At 40.8% G+C, this 16,085-nt stretch overlaps 1 protein-coding gene across 2 annotated transcripts in view; it reads right to left on the bottom strand.

The window, feature by feature from the left end:
- Positions 1-15,104, bottom strand: part of svild (supervillin d) — a 47,051-nt gene extending 31,947 nt beyond the window's left edge. Inside the window, exon 1 of one of the 2 annotated variants that reach the window (XM_065471600.1) lies at positions 15,001-15,104. The gene's annotated coding sequence lies outside the window, so the exon portion shown is untranslated. The other variant, XM_063483037.1, reaches the window with a different exon arrangement.
- Between the last annotated feature and the right edge of the window lie 981 nt (positions 15,105-16,085).

Genomic DNA, 16,085 nt, shown 5'->3' with positions numbered 1-16,085 from the left:
TCAAAGACGCCCGACCACCGCTGTGAGGCTCCGATTTTAACCTCTATTACATCGACCGACTTTTGAGGTGGTTGGAAAGTTGAGGTGGGGGTATAGAGTGGTAAATGCACATGCAATATTATCTTAATCCCATGTTATTCCTTACAGCTTTGTACCTAGCTTATCCGCTCTCAGAATTATTATCCGGCATAATGACTGTCTTTACAGTGCATGGAAATCTCTATGTTGTCCATTAGTGTGAATCAGTAAATGTTTATTTTCATCACTACATGTGTTTTTCCCGTCTTATATTTGCAGCCAATCCACAGTGTATACAGCCTCTCAGTCCGTGCATGCTGAGACAGGCTTCAGCTACCCGTGTCTGTGAAAAGGATCATCTTTTAATCATCTCCTTTCCACATCCTTCAGCACCCCAAAAAAAGCACTATAAAATAACTTGACTTTTCAATACCAAGTGAGTCACAATGATTTAGGGAGAAAGAAAAAACAGTAAGACTGTTAAGTTCAACTCACTTTGTTCCATTAAGTATTCACAGAGGAGGAAAAAAAGCCACACACGGTCTGGACGCAGAGCTCTGAAAACGGCACTGCCAGCTGACAACAGCAATAATAATTAGGCACCATTTCTGACCGCTGGACCAAAAGCACTGGGGCTTTTCCACAGACGTTTCTCACAGCACAAGTATGCTCACGATGCTTTGGAAAAGTCAAAGAGAAGACAGAGAGGGGCGTGAGGTATTTTTATTAGGGAAACAAAGAAACCATCATTATACAAAAAACAAAGTCTTTTAGAGGCTCGTCACACCATCTCTAAACATTTAACCAGAGCAAAGTCGATGTGACACCACAGATAAACGTTAGCCAAATATCTTCATATTTGCCGATAAGCCAAAAGCAACAACACCACAGGCCATTTTAGCCCATGCACATGCATGACCAGTATACACATGCATACATGAATCAATGATGCATATACCATAGAGGGGCACATGTTAAACATAGCCCCCTGAATTCCGTATAAATACAGAGCACAAGTTAATTAAGAACATCAGTTCTCACACTTCAGGGATATAGGAAAATAAGTGTTCCGCATCTGGGCAATGTTAGTAATGTGAGAGGCAAGAAGAAAGAGGAAAACTGAGGAATGGGTCAAGGCAACAGGAAAAACAAAGGTGTGTCTGATCATAAGGTAGAATAAATGCTCTGACTCTAAGAGCCTATTCTGTAACAGTGATAAGCTAGAACAAATGTTGAGTGCTTACAATCTCTGACCACCTTTTGGTTAATAAATGACTCCCTTTAAAAGAGAATACAGCTTTGAAATATTACATAGGAAACTGGTGTATATTATACAGAATGTGTATGTGTACGAGTGCCATCCAGTAAGAGAAAATGTGTCTGTTGGTCTTCACCTTGGCCTCCCCCATTCCTCCTCCACCTAAAATAACTGATTTTCTAAACACTGAGCGACCACAGTGTCTCCCTTAGTTTACTTTGTGACTGTGCTGGACGACTCCATGCTGTCTGAGCCTTCTTACAAGCCTGCAGATGTCTAAGACACCTACAATTAATCTGCGTTGTGTAGAAAAGATCCCAACAATCCTAAAAATTAGCCAATGAGTACAGTTCACATTGATTCCACTTAGTCTGATGTCAAGCATTTGTGCTCATTTCACCGTTTCTCTCGCAGACGCCCAGGTATATTAAGTGCCACAAATTATGCTTGGCAACTTATGTTAGTGCTTTAGGTTTCATTCTGTCACCCCTTCAAATCAAATTACACATGGAAAAGTCCCCTGCATCTATTTTAAAAGTTCAGTGACTGCCCGCATGCTGGTCCCAGCTCTTCCTGTCTTTGCGTTTTTGGATCACAGACTAAGTCGCTGTTTTGGTGGTCTTTGGTAACTTTTAGCTGCCTCTCCAATTAGTGTTTTGCCTTATGCCTTGACAATGATAACTTTTGTGTACTGCATTCCTGCTCTTGTTTTGGTGAGCAGCTTCAAGCTGGAGGGCCGCTGTAACCAGAACTGCAGAACTGAATCAGGACTACAGTTGCAACCAAGACAAGTGCAGTCTTGGCTGAAACTGGTTTCTTGTCCCTCTGCATGAGACAAAGAAAAAGAAAGAAAGAAAGAAAAAATTCACTGTGACAAAGTGCCTGGGTATTAAGGCATTTAAAGGCTAGCTCCTTATACATGTATTACTTAATAACAAATGATGTAAGCACCAGAGGTTGTGGTTTGAAGTTCACATACACTCATCATCGTGTCATGGTAATTTGGGGGGTTTCCAAGCGGTTTTCCATGGTGGAATAATTGTGCTGCATACATCTTCAATTACTTCAAAACACAAGTTGGGGCACACTGGGTTAAGATTACACATACAGGCTCAAATAAATTCACGCAAACCTTTTCACAAGTGCTGAGGGGTTGACAAAGCCAAGGCCTATTAAGTTCTCATTAGTCATCATGATTGACTATAACTGCTAATTTCTCTTTGCTGCCATAAAAAGGATTTGTTTGACAGGACTCGTTGGATTGACCAATACTCAGGAAAATGTCCAAGAAACTCAGTTTCTCCTTCTTCAATCTGCACTAAGCTTGAGCTATTTGGTCACAAATGAAATCTTCAGCCAGAATTATACCAGAAGCTTGTTGATGGCATCAAAAGCATCTGGTTGTGGTACAAATTACTAAGGGACATTTAGCCAAATATTAGTTGGGGGTGTTTGTATATATTTGAGACTGTACGTATACTTCTTTTCTTGTGTGGATTGGATTTATTCTGGATTTTCTCTAAACTTGTGCACCCAATTTGTTTTTTTAAAGCCACTGAAGATATGTTGTACAATCATATCCACCCTGGAAGAAAAACGGCTCAAAGAAATCATTAAAAGACCAAAATTACCATGACATTTATGCCCATGATGAGTGTATGTAAACTTCTGACCACAACTGGAACCTAGCTCTGTTGGAAAAACTGCAACTAAACTTAATCAAAACAGAAACTAGAACAGACTCTAAGTACACATCCCAGCTTAGACTAGGCCAAAGCTTTTAAAACAGAGTTCACAACACAATATGAAAACCAAATGAGAAATTAAACACGCACGCCTAATCAACTGGGAACAAGAAATCCACCGCTTCCAAGACTGAAGCTTTCCTGGGTTACAGAGCTCAATAAGAAACAGATATTTATGATTAGAGTGTATTAGATTTCTCATCAAGCCTAATTTTTTAGGGTATTTCACAGTTTACATTCTTATAATATGGTAAAACCACCAAAATCAAAGTAGAACCAAAGCAACCCTAAACTGTGACGTTCCCTGACCTGTTTTAAGCAAAGAGCCATTTTCGCAACAAATACTAACACAGAAATCTTTAATTTGACTTGACCTTTAGGTTTGAACTCAATGCTACACCAAAACAAAGCCTTATGAAGGCAAAAAGGATCCTTCGTTTAGATGTTGATTTCAGGACTGCACGCGCATGTGTGTGTGTGCGCGCTTACGTAATTCACCTAGGTCACTACCTATAAAAGGAGAGCTCCACAGTGCACTAAAGCTTATCCGTGGAGACCCAGAACGTCGAGGCTGCTTTGTTTGGAAGCCGCCTCTGTTATTTTAAGCAACAAGGGGGACTCAAAATGCAGTTGTGAGTCATACTTTAAAAATCATCACCCCCTCTATCAGCACATGTGGACTCACCCAGAATATTTGTTTTGTTAGGTGATTTACAACACCAAAACACTGCATGGTGCCTTTACCTATTTATGGTTATTTCTTGAGTAATGAAGACAAGCGCAGCTACCAGGATCAAAAAAAGCAGTAAGACAGGCCTGCATAAGTGAAAGGAGTAATAGCAGTCGACATAACAATAAAAAAAGGGCCAAAACTCCCAACAGAACAAAACATCTGTTTCCATCACAGCAGCTAAGTCATCTGGTTCAGTTTGATTGTCCCTGAAAGGGGATCACATCACATATTTGAGAGCAGCTTGTTAACAAAGACAAAGAGAAAAAACAAAACAAAACACATCTTGTTCTTTTGTTTTGTGTCACGGGTGACAATGTGTCTGTCTTGTTCACTATGTAGTTATACCAGTCCTACCGGCTAATTTATGTGGGCAATAATATTTCTGCTCCTCTAGGGCACACAAACAAACTGAATCATCGGCTTCCAATCATTAGAGTGTTCTCTGACCTTTTGTTGCCCATTGGGAGCTGTTACTGTCTACAAGAGGAAGATCTGTCTCAACACAGGCCAAGTGTGTCACTTCCTGGCCGTGCCCCATATCCTTCTTCCTAAAAGCTTTTTCTCAACCCTGGCAAATGTCCAGTGCTCTCTTAAATAGAAGGGATGGGTAGTGAGAAAAACTTTGAATTGTTTCAGACAGCATCTATTTTGGACTCAAAATATCTTCAAATCATTTCCTCTTGTAAGTCTAAGTACTGCATGACAGGGCCATCTTAAAATGTTTACTCCTCTCAAGTAAGGAGTTACTTGAGATTACATAACATCTGTAAGAAATGCAATATACCACAAATGCAGAAGTTACAACACTTAAGCTCACTGGATAAAACAATTATGCTGCCTGCAGTTAAACTGTCAAGTGTTTTACTGGCTGGTATAAGCAGCTCAAATGAGAAAACCCAGTTAATTTTCACCATGTCACTGTTGGTCACTGATGATATGAGTTACAGGAAATGAACACCTGTTGACATATTCATAAGAACAGCATACACAGAAACTACTCTGAGATAAGGGCCAGACAGAATGCTGCCCTAAAGGCAGATATTGACCTGTAGTCTACCAGACTGGATTTTGTCAGAAATCACATGTCCAAACAAGAGGACAGAGCAGGACTGTGGTCAACACCCTACTCATGAATAGTAGATTTGTATGGAAAAAGCTTTTAACTGTGTATATATACAAAAAAAAAAAAATTGCATCACTACATCACTGGTAAAGAATGAACCAAAGTGCATGTAAGCACTGTTTAGCAAACATTTAAGGTGTTATGACAGACAGTCAGTCAGCCTTTCACCACAAAGCCCACAGCTCTGTAAGTCATCAACTTAATGAGAGAAGTCACAGGACCAATGAAACATATTGAGCTCGCAACCAAAGACCGATATGAACTCGTGTCCAACCTTTCAGTGTTGTTTCAGTTCAGCTTTGCCAGAATTCCCACAAGTCTTCTGTTTTTTCTCATTGAAACCCTAAACACCACAGACATTTACACCTGAGAGCGCTAGACTTTGACAGCTCTCAGGTTTCAAATCTGCCAAGTTGTTTTATGGCCATTAGTACTCAGGATATAAATTTTGTATCATCATGACAACATTTTAGCCACTTCACAAATTCACATAAACAGTAAACCATCAGAGAAATGTTCTTTTCCTAATCGTACAAAATCAGGGGAAGCTGCTGAAGACAGAGCCAGCCAGTTGCTGACACAGTCTCTTCCTGAGGGAAGAGGGTGGAGAGTGGAAACTCTGCTCCACTAAGAAAACCAGGTGCCAGTGCAAAAACAAACTGGCCTTCCATTTTTGAAATAAAGAAGAAAAAAAAGGATTTACAGCTGGTGGTGTGCTGAGAAATCCTCTGCCAGCATCAGGAGCCATGAAGGAACAAAACAAAAGATGGAAGTAAAAAAGTATGCTCTTCAGTGCACAGGAAGGAAGCATATGCGAGCAACTTCCAAAAGTATTCCTTCCTTTGAGATTTGGTCATCTAATGTGAATCCCCAAATTTTACTGATGAATTCCAGTAAAAGTAAGAAAAGATCAGTGTCTCTGAGGGAGACTGTGACATCACCCATCCAGCCCTCAAGAAAATGTACCCAATTTATGCACGTCTCAGCTCAGTGTGCAAGTCTCTACTGCATTTTGCACTCATGTATGTTGTGCAATGGTTTCTATCGTACTTCCTCTCCACAGGTGTTACCATGAGGGGGGTAGGGTTAAAGTGATATATGCACACACAGAAACCGATGAGAAACATGTAGTAATATTAAATCCTTAGCCCAGTTAAGTCCAACAAACCTCTAAAGGAAGCCCTAGCCCTGGTTAGCCCACCAGGAGCTCTGCTGCAGAGTCACAGGTCAAACACCCGAGAGGACAGACTTCCACCTTCACTGGACTTCAAAAGCAGTCAAAAAGTCACTGGCACAGAAACAGTTAGTCCACAAAAATATTCTTAATTGTAGACGTAATATAGTAATATCAAATCTTACCATTATTGTGTTCTTTTTATGTCCAGAAAAAGCAACATGTCATCCTACCGCTGTCGACAACAGAAAAATGACAGGAAGCACAAGAAGTCCTGTGATTTGTTTGGTATACAATATGTTGCAATGGGTGTGTATGACTACGACCAGGTCATGTGCCTTTCCACTGAAAGCAGATACAGGTCACTAGCCCTGATGCAATAACCCCATGTTTTATACGTATATCGATCCATGCAAGCAATCAAACCAATGTTTTTCAACTGGAAAAAAAATGCATCGTGATGTGGCCCGGGAGGACGGTAGATGGAGGGTGTGTCGCTTTTTTTTTTTTTTTTAAAGCAACCCTCACATAACAATTAACCACATAGTGAGTGTTCAATGTGTGTCTCATTAAAAAGCAATCTTTCAGCACTTAAGGCGGTGTAAGTGCCCTGCCTGCAACAACTGGCAAATTTTAAATCACAACTCCAACTGCTCGCATCCCCGTCACCGCTAATAGAGTCCGCTTCAGAGTTTGATTCTGACAGCAGGGTGTGTTTGTCTATCTTGGCAACGGGGTCTTCAATCACATGACTCAACTATCCCTTTGATCTGTGAGGGAAAAGAGGGAAATGGAGTTAAAGTGACAGAGGAAGGAAAAGCAGCTGTAGACAGAAGAAGAGTACGGAGGGCAGAGGACGATACAAAAAAGGGATTGTGAACGGAGACAAGAGGGTCCAGCAGGAAAACGAAGTGAGGTCAGAGTGTGGGGAAAGAGGACAGGAGATGGGTAGAAAGCTGGAGAGAACGGGCTTTTGTGGGGAAGGGGGGGATGGATGTGATGGCTTTGTGGGGCATGTGTTTCCAGGGTGCCGAGAGGCCTCAGTTTGGTGATATGGGGGTGAGGAGGACAAAATCTGCTACTGCAAAAAAAACAACAGGGTCTGAGACTAATCCACCTCCCCCTCTCCCTCCCTCTCTTTCTCACAGAGACACAAAGTCCCTTAAATCCCTTTTACCAGAAGTCCTGCTGACTGGAGCCAGTCGCCCGAAAAGCAGTTGACATAACAACCCTGTGGGTACTCGCGCTGTAGAAATGCACTGACCCGCTTCAGGCAGCACTACTTATGTCACCAGAAAGACAAAGAAAGCGTGCAGCTTCCCCTCCTGGAAATCTTTAATTTGGCTACATGTCATTCAAACACAATCAAGCTTCAAAGTTACACTGGACAGCGTGAGTGCGCGTTTTTTTCGTCTATTTACAGACTACGTTTTTGTCCAAGCCTTCCAGCTTTCCATTTCCCTCCATTCAGAAGCCATTAAGCATTGCATATGGGGAAAAACAAACAAGCAAACACACTCACACAAATGCACTGTGCACATGCAAAGAGGGGAAAACAAGAAAAAAAAAAAAAAGAACAAGGAAGAAGGCAGGCGAGGAGAAACGCACACACTGCCTCTCCAACAAAAGACTGCAATCATGGAAGCTACAGCGGTGAGAAGGAAGGGTGGGGTTTATGGTACTTTATCTAGCCAGGAGATCATATACATGCGCACACACACACACACACACACACACACACACACAGATTTTTTTTTTTTGTTAAATAGGATAGATCTAGCTTAGTAGCTGCAATTAAAGCCACTACCCCCAGAGCAGACACACAAAGAATTTTAGTGCTCCAGCAACACTTCCAGCACATCGGTTTTGCCAACTTACGATGGAAAATGTGAAAAATAAAGAATGACTAAAAGCCGTTTCAATTTTACAAAAACCTCTACTGGGTCAGTTAAGAGAGGGAGAACTGATGTTTGCATCCATTGTCCCTTCTCTTCTGCATGCACTTCCACGATTTATATCAGTAGTTCCTGCTGTGAGGCCACTTTTGATCGAATGCAAATATTGTTGCACAACCAAATCTAAATTCAAAAACTGACCAGAGGCAGGACATTTGACAAATAAATGGGTTTGCACATGTTAAAGTAGCAACTTCAGTAGCTAAAAATGACATGACCTCAACTACATGAGATTTAATCCACTCTCTCTTTTCAGACAGCTGTTCGATAGTTGCATGCTCTTATTTCACATACAGCTATCTCTGCTGTTGTTCTTCCTCACAGCTGACTGAGTTGATGACCCTGACAAACGATAATGAGATTTTTCCGCTTGCCAACAACTTATCAGCATAGAGTTCTTCCACAGAATAGCAGCCTCTGAGATACCGAGAAGAAGAACAGAGAGAAAGAGGGCGCAAAATGAGGACTGGGGGGGGGGGGGGAGGATCAGTGGGGTGGAATGTCTCATCCTGCCAGTGGGGTTTCTCCCTCTCAGCTCTGTGGTGTCCACTGTGCAGGGCAGACACCATCTGGCCAGCTGGAATGCTACTGAGCAGGGGGTGAGTAGAGGGTTAAAGGGGGTCTAGTATCTTGCAGGGGGATGGGTCATGGCTGAGAGAGAGTATTAACAGTAGTGGTATTAACCACTTAATGCCAGACAAACTAAAATGTTTCAAGTAAGGATCAAAAAAGCTCATCAAAAAAGTGAGGACCCCACCCCCTCCGAATTTTCCAAAAATGCTGTTTTGCAGTTCATTCCAAAGTTTATGGCTAATTACATTTACATAAGGTCTACTGCCCCATATAGGACATGCATATATGATGAACAAGAGGCCTTACTTAGATTTGCTCTGTAAGCTTGAAAAACTTCCATGCAAACTTCGGCTCAGAACAGGAAGTGTTGCTGCCTTTAAACACTCCCCCTAAATATGGTTTACCAATAACTGTGCATGTTTTATTCATGGATATTTCATGGTAACATCTGCCACTCATATGGGTTTGAAGGCAATAAAAACGCTGGCTGACAAGCACAGAATTTTTTTTTTTTTTTAAATTAAAAAAAAAAAAAAAAAAAAAAAGCACCGCAGATACACTAAATACCTCACTTATATTTTACTCTGAGGCTTTGTTGTCAGTTGACGGTGGTGTCAGATGAAATTCGGCTCTGACAGCTAAAAAAAACAAAGCGAAAGGCAGTACGGAGAAATCCCCTGTGCTCCCTCAACGCATGGAAACTATTACGCGTTTGTGCAAATCAAACGAAACCCTGAAGTATAACCATATGTTTATGTGCCATGCAAATATTAAACTGGTTAAACAGACGTCGTTATTGAAGTTGGTCCCGGTGGTGGTGCTGCTGACCAAATACAGTTTGCATCTTAGCGCTGAAGCTGGAAGCGGTCCACTCTAACTGCTAGCGAGGTTTATAAATATGTCTTAGTGGAGATTAGCCCAAGGATAACCCTCTAGCATCTTCCCAGTGGAGTTCCTATTCCTCACACTGTCACATCCCGTCTGGTTTATATAAATATTTGTACTGCTGAACTTTTTGGCTGTGCAATTGACATCAAATCCTACTGAGAGCTGAGGAAGAAAAGATGGGTCAGAGCGAGAAAGAGGGGAGCAACAGGGCTGAGTGGAATTGTGCCTGACTTTCTCAAGTACACTATAGCTAAAGATTGAGAAATTCTCAGTATACTTAAATTCCACTGACCAGGTAAAACAATATCTACTCTAATAACTGTCTTATTTACACTGTACATGTTCTCAAGACAGCTGAGAGTTATAATCTCTCCGGCATGTCTTGGGTCTGTCCTGGGGCCTCCCCTCATAGGACTTGTCCAGAATATCTCATCCAGAAGGCATCCTAGTGCCCAGACCACTTCAAGTGGCTCCTTTCAATGACCAAACTCCTCACCCTATATTTATGGGAGAACCCAGACCCACTACGGGGGGAACCTTATTTTAGCCACTCGTGTCCACAGTCTCATGCTACCCAAAGCACTTGGACATAGCATCTTATACTCCGTTCTCTCTTCATCACAGCAGACCAGTACAACATCCTCATTACTGCTCCAAGATACTTAAATTCCTCCACTTGGGGGAGCAACTTGTCCCTTGCCCAGAGTGGGTACCCTCCCTTTTACATATAAAACATTAGCACTCAAATTAGATGGCAGAGTCATCTTAAACTCTTAGTTTTAGCCTTTTGGATGCTGGAACATTGTTTTGTTTTCATTTTATTCCTGAGCCAGAAGTTATTGGTTTCTGACATGGTTAGCCAGCTGTATCCATGCACTATGTATGCACACTACAGCCAGAGATACCTATCTATTAGCACTAAGTATCACGCAATTAAATGCTAGAATTCCCCTCACCATAACTGAGGAGACTTTTTGGACATAAAGTGTGATAAGTCACCTATATCAGCGAGTACCTGTCAAGTTAATTTAATTTAAAATAGAATAAAAACCAATGAGTTTGTACAACTGGTGAGAAAGGGCGAATTAGCTACAGAGACCAAAAAACGTTTATATAGTAGGCTAGAAACAAGTTATATTATGTTTAATACAGGAGTCTATGAGGACTGATTGGCTTGTGGGGGTCAGCCTCAAGTGGCCACTTGAGGAACTGCAGTTGTTCTGCACCATTCAGCTTAATTTTTTCAGCCCTGGAGGTTTGTGCCCGTCTGTACATGTACACTTTATTCTGTCAAAAGGGATACATTGTGAAGTGAGTAAAGCCTTCTTCAGTCATATGATTATGATTACAATGTGGCAACAAACTTAAGGAGTGTCCATACCTGCCAGGCATTGCTTCTGTCACGACCAGACATCTCGGAAATTCCACTAATGTATCAAAACCCTGTCATATGACAATCATCAGGATCCTGGGCTCTCAGTAGTTGTCACTTCACTCGACTCAAAGTTAACAAAAGTTTAATTCGGGACCTTTCCAATTCATAAAGGTCAGGGACATTGTCTTCAAATCACTGAATATGATTGACCACTTCTCTGCTAGTGGTTTCCTGTGTGGGTTTTAAGGTCCCAACATAGCACTGCACTGGTAGTCTGTGGGTGGTACAGCGAGACACATGTCAGCAAGTTGTAGTTGTAGTGACAGGCACCTGGGGGCACTGTCATAAGTATGTGGAATAACCAGTTGTCCCGTTAGCTAAGCCTCTACCACAAAAAAAACAAAAAAAAAAACAGAAGTGATAGTATGAAAATAGAGATAACAATAAAATGAAGCCAGGGTTACAAAAACTGTCTAAAGAAGTAATTTAACTCTTCTTCCCATTTGTGCTTTTTTGATTTTTGATGTTTTCTTCCACACTTCCTCCTCTTTCCTGATGTCCTTGTTGTTGTTCAAAACAATGCTTCAGTCAGTCAGTGTTTTACCACTGTCAGGCTATGTGCTGTTTTCTTTTTGTAGGAGCTGCACACATACCGTATTATGCAAAAGCCTTGAGCCACCCCATCATTCCCTTATATTTTGCTTGGGAAATAAGAAGTAGGTGCAGTGATTTATGGAAACATATGCAAACATAAATGGAAATACAGTATATAAAGCAAAACAGAGTGAACCTGAACTCTTAGACAAGTTTTCCTGTAATTTCTTTCAGTAGTCTTCAGGAACAGTTTGCCAGCATTCTTTAAGGACATTGAAAGTTCTGCTTTGGATGTCGGCTGCCTCCAAAATTACTATTTTATGCATTTTAAACTGTGTCAACTTTGACATTTTTCACAGATTAAACTTTAAAAAAAAAATTAAAACATCGAGCTTCTTTGAAGTGAAACTAAATACCTAAAGATATAATTTAAAACTCTACTAAGGTGTCTGCTATGAGTAGACACAACACTGGTTCATATCTTGAGTTTTTTGCCTTTTTTTTTTATGCTTGAATAATTCACAGCAAACAAGAAAAACAGGAAAACATTTCTCTGAAAACATTTCTGTGAAAGGACTGGACCGAAAATAAGTGAAAAAAAAAAAGCAGTCAATGTCAAGAAGATCTTCAGAAAACCTGGAGAACTATTGCTCAAGATCACTTTAAAGAATTACAAGAAAGTCAGACTCCTTGGAGAACTGAAATACAAAGCAATGTGATTTTAGTCGGTTGTTTTTTTTTTTTTTTAAATTAATGTGGAAATCTTGGTGTACTTGTTTTGGTACTTTGCCTTTAGAGTCTTGTTAAAACATTCATTGCTCAACTCAACTGACAGCTCTAATTTTACAGGTTTTTTTTTTTTTTTAAACATCCCTTAATTACTTTTGAGCATAGCAACACTCTATGGGAGGTGAACACACCAAAAAAACATTTTGACAGTGTTCACAAAAATGCAGAACAAGCCTTAATGACAGGTCTTCAACCCATCTGTCGCTTGCAAACAAGTGGGAAATTACTCTGATAGCAGAAAAAAAAAAAAAAAAAAGAACAAAGAAAGAAATGCACAGCCACCAAGTAGCAGAGCAATGTCCCACGGTCTTTGATTCTGCGGGATGATTCCAGGGAACTGGCCCATGATTAAGAGACTCGTACACCTTGTTATTGTTTTCTTGTGATGGCAATGATCCAGGAATTGAGTTTTCTAGAAGAGAACACAACAAGTCTTTGCAGCAAAAGCCCTCATCCACGGCACACTTCTCCACTAGCGTTGAGTAACAAGATCCCTGCAGGGACAATCCGTTACCACCCCAAGACTGACAGGAGGTGTTTGGATGAATGATAATACCTCCCAATGCCACTGCAAAACACTCACTTTTGCTTGACAACAATGGAGTCTCTGTCTCTCTTTGTTTATGGTCTTTGCATGGCTCAAAGAAAAGGCAGATAATGTGCAGCAGCACTATGCAGATGAGAGAGAGGAACTGTAAATAAAAGCAGGATGCATTGTTTGCTGGTCTCATGAACCCATATTTTATTCACAATAAAAAACAGAAAAAAAAATCAAATGTTTAATGTGAGACGTTTTTACTATTTTACAAAACAAGTTTAGCTCATTTTGAATTTGACTGCATGAACATGTCTCAAAAAAGTTAGAATTGCGGCAGCAAAAGGCTGGAAAAGTAATTGGAGCTATAAAGAAAATAGCTGGAGGAACACTTTGCAGCTAATTAGGTTAAATAGCAACAGGCCAGTGAAGACATACCTGGTAAACCTGGCAAAACACAGGACTCAAAATCCCCCCCCCCCCTTTTTTTTTCTCAATATAAACATTTGATGTGTTTCCTATATCCTGTGGTGAATAAGATATGGGTTCATGGGATTTGAAAATCATTGCATTTTGCTTTTATTTAGATTCTGCACAGCGTTTCAACCTTTTCAGTGTTGGGTTAGTATATTCCCACAGAGAAACAGGCCCCGTTACAAATTAGATTAAGAGCAATGCTTTAACATGTGCCATCCTGCTCTGCGCCTGACACACAGCACATAGTACATCTTATCTAGGCATGCATCAGGGTTTTATTCCCCCCCTGTGTTGCTCAACACCAGCTGGCTCATGATGGTCCTGGGAAGCCTGTTGTGACACAAGCCACTGAAATGCCTTACAATGGGAAAATTACAGTCAAGCCTTAAACACAGTACCCCTGGGATTCAAAAAAAAAAAAAAAAAAAAACAAAACAAAACAAACTTTAGTTCTATTCATAATTTCAGAAAAAGTAACAGCGACTCTTGAAATCATGCATCAAACCCTTTTCTTGACAGATAAAAAAAACAAGTAAACAGACTGTAATCAACTCTAGGGTCACCTTTCCCTTAAAAACCAAAAAAAGGACAACATTTTGAATTTAAATATTTGAATATGCTTCGTGGCATGTGACAAGAACCAGACCCAATCATATGATCAAAAAAAGAAAAACATACTTCAAAGCCAATCATACACACCTCCCCAGCAGTCTGCCAGTATTTGCACAGCCATGGTAGTCTGACACAGATAAACACGACTCTGATTCCAAACTATTATGTGCCAGCTGGAGTGACATTACTGTAACAGCAGTGGGCCCTGAAGCCTTTTCATTTTTATCGCTCTCTCTCTGTCTTTTTTTTTTTTTTTTATCACTTTGTTTTCACAGGTGGTTTTGCAGAACAGGCCTCAAATGTTCACTCACTGCACCCAGGGTTAGTTCCCCTCTGTGGAAAGTGAGCTCAACAACTCTCTGCTGACTAATTTGCCGAAAACTAAGTAAAAGAGTGAGGGGACGAATAAAACCAGCTAACTTTAACATGCAATTTGATATGTCACACTTGAACTGCCCGGGGAAAAAAACCTATAGATGGAAAGGAGCGTTTGGAGTCGTTTTGCTCATTGAATACAGTTAAAGGGAACAAGCCGGTAGTAGGCGTATTCAAGTGCAATATTAACCATTAAACTGGTGTTATAAAAAGCAACATTTTACTCACACTGAGTAAAATACGAGGCTAAACATGAATAAGGCGATGACAGCCGACTTACAATGAGTGTTTCGACACAATGCATGCATCATATCCTTGTGCGCAAAATTTTTTTTTTCATATACAAAAATGCACGACAATCAGAGATGAGCATTTCCTCAAACAGCCATTAAATGCTTCAAATTGTTCACAGGAAGTGCACAGTTTGTGCTAATGCCTTCAAACATCCAGCGTGACAGCACCGGAATTAGTTACACCATAACAACACGGTCATTACAAAAAAAGGGGGGGATAACCCCCTAACTTGTAAACATACCTGCGACCCACCGTGGAGGTCTCCTTACGCGCAAGCAAACAACCACATACACGCCGAGATATTAAAGAGACCCTCTGTGATACAGCTGTTCAAACACTCGCTCTGTTTTGGAAAGTTTGGTGGCAGCACTAACGTTAACCTGAGCACGTAGTTCAAGCCGTCAGATAGCGTTTCACCGGCAAGAGCGAGTCCTCCACGACAGACGGCATGAAAGCAAAGTGAGCAATGAGTCAGCACTTGCCTTCTTCAGAAGACAGATAGGCTCTCCATACCACCCTTCACCGAAACTGAGGGGTCAGCACGGCGGAGTCCTGCCTGGTCAGTAAGCAGAGAGAGAAAAAGCTGTGATAGCGGCTACTGGAAGCAGGTCGAGTTGCTTCAAACTTAAAATGCTATCTCGTCTCTGATTGGTTGGAACCAAACGGCGGTGCGTTCGCGTCTTCCCAGTAAACGCCCCTTTTCCTAGCTGTAATGTATAAATTACGACTGTGTGTGTGTGTGTGTGTGTGTGTGTGTGTGTGTGTGTACAGTAAGAAAATAAAAGTAATTATATACCAAGAAGTTAAATTTAGTAAATGCCAAAAGCTTTACATGACTACATTATGTGTATTCCTTATTGGGGCATTTCTTGTTTGTGCTGCTTGATACACCGCATTGTACCGCACTGATTAAAATAAAAACTATAACTGAGCCAGTGGCAAAGTCTATGATCTGTTAGTGAGGGACTGAAAGCTTTAACACTATTTATCGATCCATAAACTACAAACTACAAACCCAACACTTTCAAAACACACTCAACCGTCTTTCTCTTTGTGTGTCACTGTCACTGCTTCTTATATGTTACAGATTTTCTTACACATGCAACCACATAATGCAAAGCAGGTGAGTTCTATATCTGGCACTTCGGTTGCTCATTAAGCTAAGGCCCGCTTTGATATCTTGCAGCGCACCCTGCTGTTCATTGATAGGCACTGTAGGTACAGCACTGTGAAATAGTCTTGAGCCACCCCTTCATTTCTTTATATTTTGCAAGGAAAATGAGAAATAGGTGCAAAAACATGTAACATGTAATACACCATCTAAGGCAACAACTTAGTTTGAAAAACTCTAAGAGCTTGAAAGTCAGAATTTGGAATGAACACCTTTATTCTTCAACACAGTGTGAACTATCATAGGCAAGTTTTCTTGTAATTTATGTAAGTAGTCTTCAATAGCATTAAGGTCTATGCTTTGGGGAGTCGATCCATGACTGACAGAGTTCCACTGTGTGTTTTTCTTCATTGGCAGTGTGTTTGGGATCTTTGTCATGTTGAAAGTGAAGCTGTT

The sequence above is a fragment of the Pelmatolapia mariae genome, linkage group LG8 (assembly GCF_036321145.2).
Source record: "Pelmatolapia mariae isolate MD_Pm_ZW linkage group LG8, Pm_UMD_F_2, whole genome shotgun sequence".
NCBI classification, from domain to species: domain Eukaryota; kingdom Metazoa; phylum Chordata; class Actinopteri; order Cichliformes; family Cichlidae; genus Pelmatolapia; species Pelmatolapia mariae.
This window is presented reverse-complemented; position numbering and strand designations above follow the sequence as displayed.